Source organism: Cynocephalus volans, chromosome 2 (genome assembly GCF_027409185.1).
Source record: "Cynocephalus volans isolate mCynVol1 chromosome 2, mCynVol1.pri, whole genome shotgun sequence".
Classification (NCBI taxonomy): domain Eukaryota; kingdom Metazoa; phylum Chordata; class Mammalia; order Dermoptera; family Cynocephalidae; genus Cynocephalus; species Cynocephalus volans.
In genome coordinates, this window is record NC_084461.1 from 159676776 (window position 1) to 159695633 (window position 18858).

The 18858-nt window shown below is 37.2% G+C and overlaps 1 protein-coding gene across 1 annotated transcript in view; it reads right to left on the reverse strand.

Moving 5' to 3' along the window:
• The window catches only part of RNF130 (ring finger protein 130), a 115844-nt gene that overhangs the window by 720 nt on the left and 96266 nt on the right, over window positions 1–18858 (reverse strand). The window lies entirely within an intron of this gene.

Consider the following 18858-nt stretch of genomic DNA (forward strand, 5'->3'; position numbering starts at 1 on the left):
TTTCAGTCTTAGACTTTTGCTACTGAATGCCCACTATGGAATACAAGCATTTTTCCTATCCTTCACCCCCAACCCCAATCCCACATATTTCCTGTTGCCCTAGTGTAATTTATATTTTGCTAAAAAAAATGGATGTTTACCTTATTTTACTATTTGTGCTACTCAGAGCTAAGCCAAGCTTACATTTCCTTTTCTGTATAACTGTTTTGTTTTTATAGCTTTATTAAGGTATAATCGACATACAATAAAATGCACATATGTAAAGTGTACAGTTTGGCAAATTTTGACATATGTATACACCTGTGAAACCATCACCAGAATCAAGATAATGAACATATCCATCACCTCTCAAAGTTTGCTGGTGCCTCTTAGTTCCCTTCCTCTTCTTTCCGCCCTACTCCTATTGCCAGGTAAACACAGATCAGTTTGCATCTTTCTAGAATTTTGTATAAGCAAAATCATATAGTATATATTAGCTCTTACAAATAAAGCTGCTATGAACATTTATGTACAAGTTTGTGCAAACATATGCTTTCATGTCTTTTGGTAAATAAATAACCAGGAGTGGAACAATTGGGTAGGTGCATGCTTAACTTTTTAACAAACTGCCAAACTTTTCTAGATCTTCTTTTCTGTAGTGCTTTGTTCAAATCTTTTGCCCATTTTAAAAACTGGGCTGTCTTTGTATTCTTGAGTGTAACAGGTTTTTTGTTTTTGTTTTTTTTTCAATTCTAGATACAAGTCCTTTATTAGACATACATTTTGCAAATATTTTATCCCAGTCTGTGGCTTGCCTTTTCATTTCCATAACAATGTCTTTGAAGAGCAAAAGTTTCAAATTTTGATCAAATCCAATACATTGATTTTTTCCTCTTATAGTTTGGGCATTTTGTGTCAGATTTAAGAAATCTTTGCCAAACCCAACATTACTAATATTTTCTCCTAATGCATTCATCTGGAAGTTTTATGGTTGTAGCTCTTACATTTAGATGATCCACTTCAAGTAAATTTTTGAAAATGGTGGGAAGTAAGGGCAGAAGTTGTTATTTTGCTTATGGATATCCAATTGTTCCATCGCCACTTGTTTAAAATATTATCTTTTTCCCACTGAATTGCCTTGGCACATTTGTTCAAAATCTATTGATCATATATGGATGGGTCTATTTCCAGGCACTACTGTGTTCCAGCAATCCCTTTGTCTATATTTACACTAATGCCACACTGTCTTAATTTCTGTAGTTTTGTAAGCCATAAGATTAGATATTATAAGTTCAGCAAATTTTTTCTTATTTTTCAAATGATATGATAGGCAGGAGATGAAGGCTGTTACAAAGAGTACAGACAAGTATTAAATGAAAGCATTTCACATACTAGTGTATGATGTAGGACCACTTCTATTTTCTTAACGTTCCTGTATTAAAAATCTTCTGCATTTAAAAAGCTGGGGGCTGGCTGGTGAGCTCAGTTTGTTAGAGCACAGTGTTATACCACCAAGGTCAAGGACTGATATGATCCCCATATTGTCCAGCCTCCAAAAAAATAAAAAATTGGAATAAATGCAAACATGCTTGCTATCTGCACAAAGTAGCCATCTGAGAGTAAGGTCCCAAGCATGGGAAGTTTGATCTCTTGGAGAAATCTGCATAATCCAATAGTGCTAAAGAGCAAAAGATTAAAAGAAAAAAAAAAAGAAAAAGGAACTAACAATAAAGATTTCTTTTCTGCAAGAAGAACTAAAGCCATCAGAAGTGGAAATAATCTAACATTTTGTATTAGGATAGTTATCAGCTGACGTCAGATCTTTGGCAATAAAAAGAAATGGGTCAGAACTTAACTCAGTAATCTACAGCTGTTAAACAGTTTACTTGAGAAAAATATAATACCAAGAGAGGCACACACAAGCAGCTGAATTTCAGAGAAAGGCATGATGCTGGTTTTGCCAAGGAAGCACAACATGTTTTTTTTTGATTGGTCATAATCAATTTATTATCTTAAATTTTCCATGGGTGAAAAGAACTGTAGCTATAAAGGGACATGATTACATACATAGTAAATGTTACTCACTTGGTGATGTTTTTTCTTTTTTAAAAAATTTTTATTGAATCAAAATGGATTATACATATTTTTGGGGTTCAACATTGAGATATGTTGATAAAATCAATATTACTAGCATATATATAGTTACAAATCATAATTATTCTTTATGCCCCTTGTCCAATCTCTCCCCATCCTCCTCTCTCTCCCCCTCCCCCCTCTAATTGTCCTAGATTTCTTCTTGCCTGAAATAATAATGGTCATGCTGTTGATTTGTTGCCTAGAGGATCTGTCCAATGCTGAGAGGTGTGATCAGGTCCCCCAATATTATCATAGAGCAGATGCTTCTTCTGTCATTCTGAAATGGGCTTTGTGGAGAGAGACGTCCTCTTCTTTTCTTTATCTCTGCTGGTGACTCTCCTTGTGTCAATGCACTCCAGTGGCTGGTGGACCATCTGTGTGGTGGTTGTGGGGTCTAGCCACTTTCACGGCAGCCATGGTTATTGTGGTGGATGTGTTGGGCCACCCACATGGAGGTGATGTTTTTGGCATGCTCCTTGGTGCTGGCGGTGTGCCAGGTTGTGGAGAGTGTCTGATCCCTGACTCCATGCCTCAGGTCCCCAGTTGGGCCCCGAGGTGCTGGCATGGTGTGCCTGGTTGTGGAGGGGGGTCTGGTCCCCTTCTCCATGCCTCAGGTCCCCAGGCTGGCCCTGAGGTGCTGGCCTGGTGTGCCTGGTTGTGGAGGGGAGGGTCAGGTCCCCGGCTCTATGCCATGGATCCCCAGGCGGACTCAAGGCACTGGTGCAGTGTGCCTGGATATGGGAGTGGGGTCTGGTCCCCATTCCATGTCTCAGGTTCCTGGGTGCGTGCCGAGGCACTGGTAGTGTGAGTGGTTGTGGGTGGGGGTCCTGTCCCCCTCTCCATGCCTCACGTCCCCTGGCGGGCCCCAAGGCATTGGTGGTGTGCCTGGGCCAGAACTAATCTTTTGTCCTTTCCTTACTTCTGACACATGGGAACTTCCTGTGGGAACCAGTTCTTGAGCTGTGTGGTTGAGCTAAATTGCTGCTTTGCTGCTGTTTCCCTAGGGAAGGCTTTTTGTGCAGCTCAGGGTTTAATGGTTGACTTATAGGTACTTCCAGCTCTCCAGATACTCGGTGCACCTGGGTTGTGTAGAAACTCTGATCTGGGCCTGTTTTTTTTTTTCATCAAACTACACCTCATGCAATTCTGCATTCCTGACTAGTCTCCTCTGAGTGGTCCTGTGCTGACTGGGGTGCAGATTGGCTGTCCTTGCTGTGTCCCAGTGTTCTCCTGGTGTTCCCATCTCCCACACTGCCCGTGCTGCAAACACTTCCCATGGGGCAGGCCCTGTGCTGGTCCCTTGTGATGACTCACCGGCCTCTGAGTGGCTCCCCTTTTTCAGCTATTGTGGCTCCTCAGTGCTGCGTGGGTCCACAGGAACCCTATTAGTGGTCTTGCTGTCCTGGGGGCCACCAAGGTCCTATTCTCCACTGCCGCCTCCAAGTAACCCCATCTAAAGGGCACAGCTGCAGCTTCTACCAGCTCCTGCTCCATGTGCTCCAGCATTAAAGCGGCTGCAGCCGGAAATGCTCAGAGCAGTTTCTTCTTTCTCTCATTGTGGTTTCTCCTGCCTTCATTAGCTCCGTAGGTCTCTCCTCCTCTTCCCCTGAGCTCCAGCAGCCCCAGCTTGGCTGATGTTACACTTTTATAGCTGTAAATTGGTTGATTTGTGAGAGAGAGTGACGCTGGGGACTGTCTATTCTGCCATCTTGATCAGTGATTGCACAACATGTTTTTTGATCTCTGGAAACACACCCTATTTACTGATCAACTATTATTATTTTTTTGTTATTAGCTATATAATGTTATTAAGTCAAGTCTTAATTGAGCTGTAACCTATATACAGATATGTGCGCAAATCATAACTATATAGCTCAGTGAATTTCCACAAAGAGAAAACCCCATGAAACCATCACTGGATCAAGAGATAGAACATTACCAGCACCCCACAAATCCCTCAAGTGACCCCCAATCACTATGTCCTCTCTTCTTCCCCAGAGGAAACCACAATCCAGACTTCTCACACATAGTTTAGCTTTGTCTATTTTTTAATTTAACATAAATGAAAACAGAGCATATTATCTTTTATGTCTAGACTGTTTTGTACAACATTATCTTGTGACATTCATTCGTGTCATTGAATATAGCAGCAGTTTGTTCATTTTTACTGCTACATGACATTCCCTTGTATGACTGCCACGCAATATGATTTATTCATCTAATCTTTCATTGATGGACATTTGCATTCTTTCCATTTGGGGCTATTATGAATATTGCTGTTAGGAGTATTCTTGTGTATATCTTTTGTACACAGCCACATGCAATTCTCTTGGGTCATGCCTAGGAGTGGAATTGCTAGGTCTCGGGGTAGGTATATGTTGGTTTCAGCAGACACTGGAAGTTTTCCAAAGTGGCTGTACTAATTTTTACTCCTATTAGTAAACGAGAATTTCAATTGCTCTTTTTCTGTGCCAATACTTGAGATTTTCTGTCTTTTTCATTTTAGCACTTCTTCTGGGTGTATAGTAGTATTTCATTGTGGTTTTAATTTACATAGCCCTGATGACTAAAAAGGATTAACAGTCTTCATATGTGTTTAGGCTATTTGTACATCTGGTTCATCCAGAAATATCCACTTACTTCTCTTGCTCATTTTTTCATCATGTCGTCAGTCTTTTTCTTCTTTATTCTGAATATGAGTCCTTTGTGAGTTGTAAGTATTGCAGGTATCTTCTTCCAAAACAGTGTATTTTGATGAACAGAATTCATTATTTTTAGTGTGGATCAATTTACCTAATTTTTATTTTATGATTAGTGCTTTTTTGAGAAATCTTTGCCTATCTCAAGGTTTTAAAGATATTGTATTTTATCTTTTAGAAACTTTATTGTTTTACCTTTTGCATTTAGGTCCATGAGCATCAAGTTAATTATTTAGTATGCTGTGAAGTAGGAATTAGGATTCATTTATTGTGTTCAATTGACCAGCACCATCTTGAAAAGACTATCCTTATCCCCGCTGCTGTGCAGTGCTACCTTTGTCATGAAACAAGTGTCCATGAATGTGTGGTTGTCTCAGAACTATATTCTGTTAAGTTATTTGTCCTATTAAGCTATTTGTCCATCCTTGCATCAATCCTTACTGTCTTAATCACTGTGGCTTTATAAAAGTCTTAATTTCCAATTCTGTAAGCCCTTCTGCTTTATTATTCTTCAAAACTGTCTTGTTGTCGTGGCCCTTTTCATTTCCATGTAAATTCTAGAATTAGTTTGTCAAGTTCCACCCACATGCGCGTGTGCGCGCGCGCGCGCGCGCACACACACACACACACACACACACACACACACACACACACACACACACACACACACACACACACACACTCATTGGAATCTGATTGAAATAGTGAATCTATAGGTCTATTTGGGGGAGAACTAACACCTTTACAATACTGAGTCTTCTATACAACAACCCTAAAAATTCCTTGAACTTTTTAAGTCACGTGAACAGATATGATGTGGGGGGGCAGGGGAGGGGGTGGAGAGGAACGGGTAAAGGGGCATGAAAATCAACTATAATGTATATTGAGAAGTAAAATAAAATTTAAAAAAAATGAAAGAAATCTCTGTGGGAATAACACAAATGTGACAGCAACTATAACTGGGAATAATGCTGAATCCATAAAATGTTGGATCATAAAGTGTTCAGAGTATATGTTAATGTGTGTATAAATTATGAAAATAAAAATTCCACTAAAATGTTTAAAAGTGACTGTATAGAAATAGAGTTTGTGTCCAATTTGTTTTCAGATTAAATTTCAGAGAATTAATAGAGCTTTAATAGTGATATTATTTTAATTTATCTCGTAGGAAAATGTGCATAGCTTTTCTTTCAATATTCTAAAGCATGTATCTTAACCATGTCTGATTAAGTTCACATTGAAACTTTATGAAGTCTACCTTTGGGAGCACCAATTTAGGCATGGGAATCTGAGATGCCACTGCCCCCCTAGATATAAAGATTTCTCATTAATGAAGGCAATTAACAATAATGACTAATGAAACTAATTTTAATTTATGTAACACCCTTTAATCAAAAATTTTAAATGTTTAATTAAAAAAAACAATACTGAGTCTTCTTATCTATCAACCTGTTGTACTTATTTATTTAGGTCATCTTTAATTTCTCTCAATAATACATAATAGTTTTCTGTGTAGAAGGCTTACACATCTTCTCTTAGATATATTACTCATAATAATAATATATATTATTATATATGATGTTTATCTGATGCTTTTGTAAATGGTATCTTTTTGAAAATTTCATTTTTAATTACTTATCTTTAGTATATAAAAATACAATTGAACCTCCTACATTTACTTATTCATCTTAAGAGCTGATTTGTAGAATACATTGGATTTTCTACCTATATATCACTATGTTGTCTATGAATAGTGACAGTTTTATTTCTTCCTTCCTAATCCGTGTACCTTTTATTTCTTTTTCTTGCCTTATCTTAATAGCTAACACTGCCAATACAACATTGAAAGAAATAGTCACAGTAGGTATCCTTATTTACAATCTTAGGGAAAAAGTTTTCAGTATTTCACCGTTTTTATTTTTTCCTAGTTTGCTAAAAGTTCTTTTCTTTTAGAACCAGGAATGGGTGTTGAATTTTAGCAAAAGCTTTTTCTGTATCAAGATAAAAACAGAACTTTCCACTTTTATTCTGTTTGTGCTCAACTGCACTGATTTTCAACCTTTTATTTTTAAATATATCCAAGCTGGTTGTAATGTTTTTCCTGTTCATATACTGTCATATTCATTTAGCTTATATTTTGTTTAAAATATTTGCATCTATATTCATAAAAGAAAGAAACCTGCAATTTCCTTTCTTGTAACGTTCTTGTATTAACTTGGTATTAATGCTGTGCTGGTCTCATAGAAGGACTTGGGAAGTTTTCCTTTTTTTTCTTCTTTCTGGACAAATTTGTGTAAGACTGGTGTTACCGACACCGTCTAGGCCTAGAGTTTTACTTTGAGGGAAGATTTTAAACTATGAATTCAACTTATTGCCTATGTGTAGGAGAATTCAGATTTCCTATTTCTTCTCATATCAATTTTGGTACTTTGTATTTTTCAAGAAATTCGTCAAGTTCATTTAATTTTCAGAATTTACTAACAAAGTTGTCATAACATCCTTTTATTATTATTTTGTTGTGGTAAAAAACACTTAACAAAATTTGCCATCTTAACCATTTTTAAGTATACAGTTCAGTAGTTGTAAGTGTGTTTGTATTGCTGTGAAGCAGGTCTCCAGAACGTTTTCATCTAGTATATTTGTATTGCTGTGAAGCAGATCTCCAGAACGTTTTCATCTTGCAGATCTGAAATTCTATACTCATCAAACAACTCCCCTTTTCCCCTCCCTACAACTCCTTGTAACCACTATTCTATTTTCTGTTTCTATGTACTTTATTATTATTAACATATATAGGCTTTGTAGTGATGTCCCCTTTTTCATTCTTGATAGGGGTCACTAGGGTCTTCTTTCTTGATTGGCAGAGGTTTGTTAATTTTATTAGTCTTTTTAAAGAAACAACATTGTGCTTGGTTGATTTTTTTTCTATTGTATATTTGTTTTCCATTGAATTAATTTATGGTCTTTATTTCATTCATTTGATCTAATTTGCTGTTCTTTGAAGAAATACTTAGAATACTGGTTTCTAGACTTCCTGCATTTAAAGTCACAAATTTCCCTCTAACATGGCTTTAGCTGCATCAAACAACTTCTGGTATGTCATACTTTTATCAGCATTCAATTAAACATTTTTTATAATTTGCTCTGCAATTTCTTCTTTGACCCATAGGTTTTTAAAGAAGTATACCACCTAATTCCAAACATTTGGGACTCATTCTAATTATCCTTTTGTTGCTGATTTATAACTTAATTCCACTGGTCAGAAAGCATACCCTATATGATTTCAATCATTATGTATTTGTTGAAATTTGCTTTATTGCCCATGTATTAGTCTGTTTTGTGTTGCTATAACAGAATACCTCACACTGGGTAATTTATAAAGAAAAGAGGTTTACTTGGCTCTGATTCTATAGGGAAGTCCATGACTGGGCAACTGCATGTGATGAGGGCCTCAGGCTGCTCATGGTGGAAAATGGAAGGGGAGCCAGTGTGTGCAAAGAGATCACGTGGCAAGAGGAGAAGCAAAAGAGAGGGAAGGGAGGTGCCAGGCTCTTTTTAACAACCAGATCTCAAGGAATAATATAGCAAGAACTCACTTATCCTGAGGGAGGGCACTAATCTATTCATGAAGGATCTGCCCCCATGACTCAAACACCTACCAGTAGGCCTCACCTCCCAATTGCCACACTGGGAATCTAATTTCATTATGAGTTTTGGAGGGGCAAATATATTCAAACTGTGGCAACCCGACATATAGTCTATTTTGGTAAGTGATCTATAATAACATATGAGGGTACTTAATAATCTATAAAGGTACTTGAAAATAATGTATGAGGGTACTTCAAAAAGTTCATGGAAAGATATGTATTACCTTTAAATTCTATTTTTTCATGAACTTTTTGAAGGATCCTCGTATATCATGTAGTTGATGAGTGCTATATAATTGATGAGTCAATTACATGTTGTCTGTTAATTGTGATGTTCAAATCTTCTAGGTCCTTGATGAGTATGTGTCTGCTTGTTATCAAACGGTGTGTTTAAATTTCCCTCTATAATGTGAAGTTGTCTATTGCTCCTTTAAGATCCATCAATTTTTTGCTTCATGCATTTTGAGGACATATTAGATACACAAATTTAGAACTGTTTTCTTCATGATGGATTAAACCTTTCATCATTATGAAATGTCTTTATCTTAAAGCATGTTTTGTCTGATATTTACACAAGAGCAATTTTCTTTTGGTTAGCATTTACATGGTATATATTTTTCTATCATTTTACTTTCAACATTCCTGTTTCCCTATATTAAAGATATGTCACATATACATATGTGTATGTATAAATTTTAAATCTAGTCTATTTTTGAGTATTTAATCATCCATTTATATTTATTACTGTCATATTGGATTTTAAATCTATAATTTTATTACTTATTTTCTATTTGTCCCACTTGTTTTATGTTACTTTCTCTTTTTATTTTTCTTCTCTTCTTTTGAGTGACTATTATTCCAGTTTTCCTTCTATTAGTTTATTATATGTTATTTTACTATTCTTTTAGTGGCTATGCTAGCCTAGAGATTTTACTATTTTTTTTTAGTTGTTACTTGGATTACAGCATGTATCTTTGATTTGTTAAAGTCTAATTTAAATTAGTACCTTTACTTATTCCTGGACAATGCAAGTATCTTAGAGCACTTTCATTTCATTTATCCCCTCTCATCTTTTGTGCAATTGATGTCAAGTGATCTCCACAAGACATTATTATTAGTGTTTGATACATTAATCATCTCATTTGGATTTACCCACATATTTGGCCTTTCTGTTGTGCTTTATTCTTCCTGCATCTCCATGTTTCCATCTGGAATCATTTTCCTTCTGCCTGAAGAACTCCCTCTTAGTATTTCCATTTGTTGGATAATGTATTATTTCATCTTTATTTTTGATGGATTTCCCTCCCCCCAGGTATTTAGGTTGCCATCCCTTCCCCTTGACCCCCTCTCAACACATCACTCCATTGTTTTCTGGTCTCCATCATTTATGTCAAGAACCAACTCTCGGTCTTCTGTTATTACTTTAAAAGTAATGTATCTCATATTGAAAAAGGAAAAACAAAGCTGGAGAACTCACACTTACCAATTCCAAAACTACTACAAAATTATAGTAATCAAGACAGTGTGGTACTGACATAAAGATAGACAGTAATGGAATGAAACTGAGAGTCCAGAAATGAACTCATATATCCATGGCCAACTTATTTTCAACAAGGGTTTCAAGACCATTCAATGGGGGAAATAATCATCTCTTCAACAAATTGTACTGGGAAAACTGGATATCTACATGCAAAAGAATGAAGTTGAATCCCTACATCACACCACATACAAATATTAACTCAAAATGGATCAAGCACCTAAATGTAAGCACTAAAACCCTATAACTCTTACAAGTTTTTGTGACCTTGAATTAGGCAGGGGTTCTTAGATATGACACCTAAAGCACAAGAACCAAAAAAAAAAAAAAAAAAAAAGACAAATTGGACTCCATCGAAATTAAAAATTAGGCTTTGAAAGACACTATCAAGAAAATGAATAGACAACTTAGAGAATGAAGAAAATATCTGTAAGTCACATATCTGATAAGGGGGGTGGAATAACAAATGTTGATGAGGATGTGGAGAAACTGGAACCCCTGTACACTGCTGGTGGGAATGTAAAATGTTTCAGCCAGTGTGGAATACAGTTTGGTGGTTCCTCAAAAAGTTAAACAGAACCATACAACCCAGCAATTCCACTACTAGGTACATACCCCAAAGAACTGAAAGCAGGGATGCAAACATTCTTGCACACCAATGTGCACATAAGTCTTTCTTCTGCAATTATACCATAAACTGCCAATGGACACAACTTATAGTTTATTTCAGTCTCTTCATATCATGCCAGTAAATAATCCATAAAATTGAGTTGATTAGGATGGATAGTATACACACAAATTAGAGATCACTAATTTGTGTCCAAAGAGTTTTAACTTAGAGCTATCGCAGCATGAAATAAAGAGAGCTTTGACACTAAGAAAAAAATCAAGAAGCTAGAAACTCACTACCACTTGCTATTTCTGTTTATCATCAGTTTTGGGAGTATAGGGCTCTAATAAAGATTATAAAGATTTTAAATAACTGAAATGCCCATCAGTCGAGGACTGACTCAATATAGAATGCATCTGTCAATACTAAAGAGAATGAGGCAGACAGATCTACATGTGCTAATATGAAAAAAATCTCCACATACTGGGACAGAAAATATATGGTCCACATATTGTTTTAGAAAATCTATTGTATTTTATATTCTTATTCTCAAATTTTAAGTTATTGTTTTTGGATTCAGTTCTAGCAAATAGCAAATAAAAGCCCATCTGTGCCTTGAAATTGCAAGTTTTAGTAAGAAAATAATTTTAGACAGTTAAGGGAATTGTTGATGAAGATGCAAAAAGGGAACAGAATTCTGTACAGTAAAGCCATTTAGGAAAAACTTGTAAGGTTAAAATGAAGACTGAAAACATTCTCAAAAGCATAAGTCTTAACTGTTTACAAATGTTATCATCAGAGTGTCTCGTGACAGTTTTTGTGAAGTCCGTCTCTGAGACTTCCAGACTTCAAAGTTGTGATGTTTTCTTCAGGGATGTTATATTTTTTCTTAAAACACCCTATGCTAATTTGTTGCTATGGGTAACCATATTTCCACTGTCATCTGTAACTCCCTTCTGTGGATAAGGTAGGAATTTTTTGTTTGGCAGAAGAGCCTCAGAAATGTCTTTTTTTTGTCTGTTTGTTTGTTTTCCTTTGAGCCAATGGAAAATTAATAGGTCAATGACCATAGATAACTTGTTTTTAAGACTGTGTAGGAGAGATTTTGTTGGGGAAAGACATTGTGACTATTATGCTAATAATTATCTTACAAAGGTGTGTGTGAAAGAATATGGTTGTGTATGTGCAAAAATCTCTCTGGAAGGGCACATAACAAGACACAGGTAACAGAGATGGCTGGGAAAGGCCTGGGAGGCTGGGCCAGAGCAGGAGCAAGAAGTACTTTCCACCTTTCAACGTTTTTACTATTTTGATTTTTTTTTTTTTTACCCTGTGCATGTTTTACTTATTCAGAAAAATAATTTTAAATGATTTCTAAGTATAATGAGAGGAATGGAAGGGAAAAGGTTAATATTTACACACAATTTTACAACAACCCTGAAAGATAGATATGTTATTCTTATTTCATAGATGGGAAAAATGGGGACCCAAGAGATTAAATAACTTACTCAAAATCATATAGAACTAGAATCCAGGTAAATCTGAACCCAAAGCCAAGTTATCTTTCAGTTTTATACTCTGAACACGTAAGTAACCTGGATTATAGCTATGACTAAACCGTGAAAAATATTTAAAAGTAATTTAAGTTCCCTAGCTGCAATACTACTGACTGATTTAAGAGCTTGTGTTGCATAGAAATGGCAAGAGTAAATGACTAGGAATACTTCTTTTAAAGCAATCAAAATTTCACTAAAATTCAAGAACTTCTCAAGGCTTTTACAAAGGTCCAATGTTGCTACCACTTCTTTCTTTTTAGGATATTTAAAAAATATTATACAGGTAAAGACAGAAGTCTTCAGTGCTCAGTGCTATTTCCAATAGGCCAAGTAAATAACTAAAGGATCTGACAAAGTTTAAGAATTACTTTCACTATGGAAGCCTCATTGCGTTCCTATAATCATGGTAACAATGTATTCTACAAATCTATACCTTGTGACTTCTTACTTATAGAAATTAAATAATGCTCAAGGATTCTCTGTACTGAATCATCAAGAATTCACTTTGAGTGAGGCTACAGGAGTAATGGTGCCTGGCTCTGCGAAGGCAGAGGAAGGGCTCTACCCTTTCCTCCTACTTTCTCAGTATCATTGCTAGCCTAACTGCAGACCCTGTTTCCAGATCAGGTTTATATATCTGCTCATACGGCAAAGCTTTGATTTATCACTGTGCCTTAGGCTTAATGGTTGCTGCACCCATTGAAAGTAATAACTGATTAGAATTTTCACATAAAGCTTCCCTCATAAAAAACAAGAATGGTCACTGAAGGTAAGACTGAGCCTTTCCAAGAGCTCTTTCCGAGGGCTGAATAAGTTGTCACCCAGATCTTGTGCTTCCGTGATGATGAGTGTGCTCAATCCCAGCATAGCATGTGCTGGATGGACACGGGAGAGGCAGTGGGCCCCAATGGACCCCAATACTGAACAGAGACCAGCTGCAAAACCTCAGAGGTGTGGGGCCCTCCCTGGGCTGAAAAACACTTGAGCAAAGCTTTCCCATCATAATGCCAGGAAGGACTGTGAAGGATCAGTTCATTTTTTCATACAAGGAAGGAAAAAAAACGTTACTGAGTGGCACTACATGACAGGCACTTTCACAGACATCATCTTTCTTGTTTGCATAGCCCTGTCTTGTTGGTACAGTAACTTGCATTCCATTGGTGAGAAAACCGAGGCTGGGACAGGTGAAGCGACTAACCCAGGCAGGGAAGAGCCAGGCCAGGACTCACATTGGGGTGGCGGGCCTGAACATTCTAATGTGTAGACCAAATCAACATAAAGCTCCTAGGAGATGTTGGTTTGTGTGCTTAAGGAATTTAGCTGTTTGCGTAGGTGAAGTACTCTGGAGGGACAATGCAGATTCTGTTTGCTTCACCCAAAGCTTAGCTAGTGCCCAGCCTTGACAGGAACCTAAATGCTACATGCTGCTGCTGCTGCTGCCAATTCAAATGCTCTCATCTGTCCTGGGCTGCTCATGCACGCTTTACAGGCGAAGGAGGGTGCCAGCCTGAAGCCCTGTTTAGAACGTGGGAGGCTGAGCTGCACTGCAATCATACCCACTCAACAATAAATGGTGAGAGAGGAAGAGAGGGGGAAAGAGATGGCTAGAGAATATTCAGTGGGGGTGATTCTACCCGTCACTCCACACAGAAGCATCTGCTCTGTGGTGAGTGACAAGAGGAATATGTGACTCTGATGTTCCTTCTGTATGTTTCAGCTCCCCTAGACTTCTCATCAGCATTTCACTGTCATCTGAGGAATTTTTCAAATGTCATTTGGACTACACTTTGTTTTTTGCCTTTATAAACTAACCCCAAACCCATAATGATGCAACTCCCCTATACTACAGTTATGATTAGTATGTGACCAAACGCTGTTGGTGGAAACTCAATTTTCTGGGTCCAAAGAGAAAGAAATCATTTGTGTCTTTGAATTCAGAATGATTCTTCATCGCCCACATGTCTAGGCCGTTCCTGTCTTAGTCGTGTGCGGGGGTGTATGGTCATGAAGAAAGAAGCACCCTGGAGGGAGGGGTCAGGTCAGGGCTGCCTCTGGCCAAGCACCCCACTTCTGCCCCTGCACCATAAGCCTGTGGGGTGGCCTTGAGGGAGAGAGCTGTTGGGCCTCAATTTCCTGACCCATGGTGATAAAACCCCTTTGCCCTTTGCCTTTGGTTAGGCAAGACCAACTGACATTTTACTCAAAAGGAACTTTTATGAAAAACTTTAAGGTAAAGAAAACAAGAGTAAAGGAACTGGATAGTTTTTACAGATTTACTATCTTTCTTCCCAGTTTCTGGAAGCCTCACTAGAGGCTGGCAAGGCGGCTGTTACCAGTATAGCACAGCCATCCTGGGCATCTTTTCATTACTTGGGTTTGTCTTTATCTTTTAGCCTCAGGCCGAACTTGGGCTCAGCTGCCACCCCGGCTCCTGTTATTCCTATCTGCTTTTTTAACTCCACTGTAAAGAAAGTACTCTCCCAACAGGATCTCAAAGCCTCTCTCTCCAAGCATGTATTGCTGAACAGGCATTAAGTGCCCAGAAATGCAATGCTACTGTACTGACTGAATTCACTCTCTTGTGCATAGTGAATTCTTCAGAGGTCTCCTTACCTATGGGTTTCTAAAATTTTCTCCATATCAGCCTTCACCCTATTTCTTGCCTGCTGACTTGTTAGTTAGGGCAGTTCCTAGGTTATAATGCCCTAAACCAGCACCTCTACCTGCTTTCTTTAGTGACCCCATTATTTTAGTTCTGGAGTCAGTCTGTATCCAACTGACTCTTTCCAAAATGCACAAGCCTCCTCACTTCTGACCACAGGAAAGCCCACACACTGTAACACATCACCATCCAGCTCTAGGACACCTCTCTCACCAATGCTACTCATGTCCTAAATCCAAGGCTACCACATTTCTCAGCCTTTCCCATCATCATGCTTTGCACACATGAGTCCACAGGGCAGGATGCACCCTCAACCTGTCCTTGCCACTTAATGAGCTTCTCTAAGAGTGGAAATAGAATGGGGGTAAGAACACAGAGCATGGAGCCAGACTGACTGCACTGGAATCCAGCCTCAGCTACTTTTTAGCAGTGTAACCATGGGAAGTTACTGAACTTCTCCAAGCTCATTTCCTCCTCTGTAAATAGGGTTAATAATAGGATTATTATTATTATTATGTTGCAAGGATTAAGTTAATGTATGTAAAATGCTTAGAAGAGTGCCTAGCACAGAGAAAGCACTGTGTTAAACTATTATTACTGTGATTACTCATTAACTTTATAAAAATGGTGTATATGTGTATATATAGTATGCATACACATACATATAGTTGATATATACACATACACCATATATCTACACACACACACATATACATACATACCCACACATATATATGGGGGGGTTGTGTATAAATGGTGTGTGTGTAGCTTAGCCCTCAAATATTTCCTTCCATTCATTTCTCCCGTTTTCTCCCTGAGACTCTGAATTGCTTAAGGGCAAGGACCGTGTATAACTTAGCAAATGCTGGTCCAACTGTCTCAGGGCCAGAGGGTAGCAAGTAGGAGTACCAACTCTGGGCTGCCTGGGTCTCAGTTCTGACTGCCACCTAATAGGTAAGTGATCTTGGGCAAGTTACTTTAACCTCTCTAACCATCAGTTTCTTCACTTGTAAAATGGGAAAAAAACCATTCCTTCTATTCCTTCTATTCACTGGGATGTTGCAAAGATTAAAATTCTAATGTATGTAAACAACTCAGCAGGGTGCCTGGCACATCCCAAGTGATCTGGAACCGTTAGCAACAGTGAACAGTTACTGCCCAGCTTCATAGCAGAGATCTAGAAGGCAGTTTCCATTTCACTTGGATTCTTTATTCTTTGTTCTATTTATTGCTATTAAGTCCTATTTCTAAACTGTCTTGATAAGGAACTTAGCATAACCAAATACTTTGGAAGATAAAAAGTCAAGGAACCTTCAGGACCTTTTCTAAACTATTTAAAAAGTCTAATGCTACAACCCAGTTGGCCAAAGAGAAGTTAGATTTAATTCCATCAGGCCTTAGTAGCTATAGCTGCCTTAGATCATGGGTTAGGATCAGGTGAACTGCTTTGCTGTAGAGGCTCTACCAACTATATTCTTACCAACTTTTGGTCTACATAAACACCAAGGTTCCTTGAAATAAAATATTCTTGAAAAACATTTTTGTTGTTAAAAAAAATCTATGCCTCACACATTACAAAAATTTGTCCAAGAAGTGTTTAAAACTCTGAAATATCACATCCGTTCCAGACTAATTTCAGTTACTAATTTTTAAAATAGTAAACAGGAAATTATCCAACTTCACATATTGCTTGCATTCATAAATCTGAATTGATAGCGTCATGCCTATTAAGAAATACAATGCATGCATGCATGTACATACATAGCGTACACTTTTTTATGGTTACTGAGACCATGATTAATTAAATCATGAAAACTTAATGATGTCAATTAAATCTCAAAGCCACAGAACAGCAGGTTCAAATTTCAATGGCTGTAGACAAATCATCTTATTAATTCACTAATTTCATTTCTTAGCTCTTGTAAAAATTCTGTATCTGGCCTTGAACAGCACCTATTACTTTTTTTTTTTTTAAAGTCTTACTTGATGCTACAAGTTGAAATAATGTGAAAAGGGTGAAATTACATTAAATTAGTAGAAAGAGTAACACTGCTATTAAAAGTCCTACATCTCCTGATGTAGTCCAGCCCCTCCTGATGACTGTTAAAGAGGGAAAAATTATATGACTCACCATAAATGGGAAGGGACTATACTGTTGATTTATGAAAATACTGCTAGAAGAGAAAAACTGTGTATTGAGGAAGATGTCAACACAACAGAGCCCATTCTAGATAATAAGGTCAAACACACTCAGCTGAATTCTCTTGCATTTTGTGTTGGCTGGTAGTATCAGGAGGGCCACTGAACTGGTCATCTCAATGGATAGAGACCTAATGAATATAACCTGTGTAGCTTTTTAAAGTTCTTCAACCCTGTATGCACCTAACAACAAAGCCCCAAAATACATGAAGCAAAAACTGGCAGAATGAAAGGGAGAGATACACAGTTCAACAATAATAGTTAAAGATGTCAATACCCACTTTCAGTAACAGAAGAGCTAGACAGAAGATCAACAAGAAAAGAGATTTGAACCACACTACTAACCAACTAGATCTAACAGACAACTATAGAACACTCACCCAACAATAGCAGAATATATGTTCTTCTCAAGTGTGCATGGAACATTCTCCAGGATTGAACGTATGTTACCTTATAAAATAAGCCTCAATAAATTTAAAGTGATTGAAATCGTACAAAGTATGCTTCCCAACCAATAAATGAATTTACAGTAAAATTGGCAATCTATAACAGAAGGAAATTGGGAAATTTACAAGTACATGGGATTTAAACAACATTCTCCTAAATAAACAATGGGTCAAAGAAAAAATCACAGGGGAAACTAGAGATAAACTTTCTTAACGTGATAAAGGGTATCTAAGCTATGAAATCAATTGTAATAAACAAAGCTTTTCCCCCAAGATCCTAACAGGACATGCATGTCTGCTTGCACCACTTCTATTCAACAATCTACTAACTGAAGTTCCATCCAGGGAAAATTAAGCAAGAAAAAGAAAGAAAATGGCATACAGATTGAAAAGAAAGAAGAAAAACTACCTTTATTTGTAAATGACATGATTTTGTATATAGAAAATCCTAAGGAACACACTAAAAAAAGATTAGAACTAATAAACTATTTCAGCAAGGTTGCAGAATAAAATATCAATGTACAAAAACCTATATTTCTATAGAAATTAAATAAATAAATAGAAAAACATCCCAAGTTTATAGATTGGAAGATTTAATATTATTAAGATGGTAATGCTACCTAAAATAATCTACATATTGAGAAGTTAATCCTAAAATTCTATAGAAATGCAAGGAAACCTGAATAACCAAAACAAACTTGAAAAAGAACTAAGTTGAAGAACTCACACTTCCCAATTTCAAAACTTACTACAAAGCAACAGCAATCAGTACCATGTGACACTGATACTAAGACAAACAGACCAAAGGAATAAGATTGACAGTCCCAAAATAAACTCAAATATTATACTCAATTAATTTTCAGCAAGGGTGCCAAGACCATCTGTAGTGGATTGAATTATGTCCCCCCAAAACTCATTGAAGCTTGAATTGTGTCCCCCAAGTTTTATGTATTAGAAACTTAGCCTCCACTGTGACTGTTAAGAGGGTGAGAAATTCTATTATGGTAATTGAAAGGTGGGGCCTTGAAGAGGTGATTGGATTGTAGGACTGTGCACTAGTGAATGGATTAAAGATGGTGGCCAGGGGCGTGGTTCTGAGGGCTTTAAAAGAGGAGAGTCTGTTTCTCTCTCTCTCTGCTTCCACCATCTTGCAATGTTAGGCCCCTGGGTCACTGTCGCCACCACCACATGGACTTTGAACTTCCCAACCTCAGAAACTATAAGCGATAAATTTTGTTTTCTTTATAAATCACCCAGTTGCAGGTCTTTTGTTATAAGCAACAAAAATGGACTAATATACCATCTAATGAGGAAAAGAAGAGTCTCTTTAACAAATGGTACTAGGAAAACAGAATGTCCACATACAAAAGAATGAAATTGGATCCCT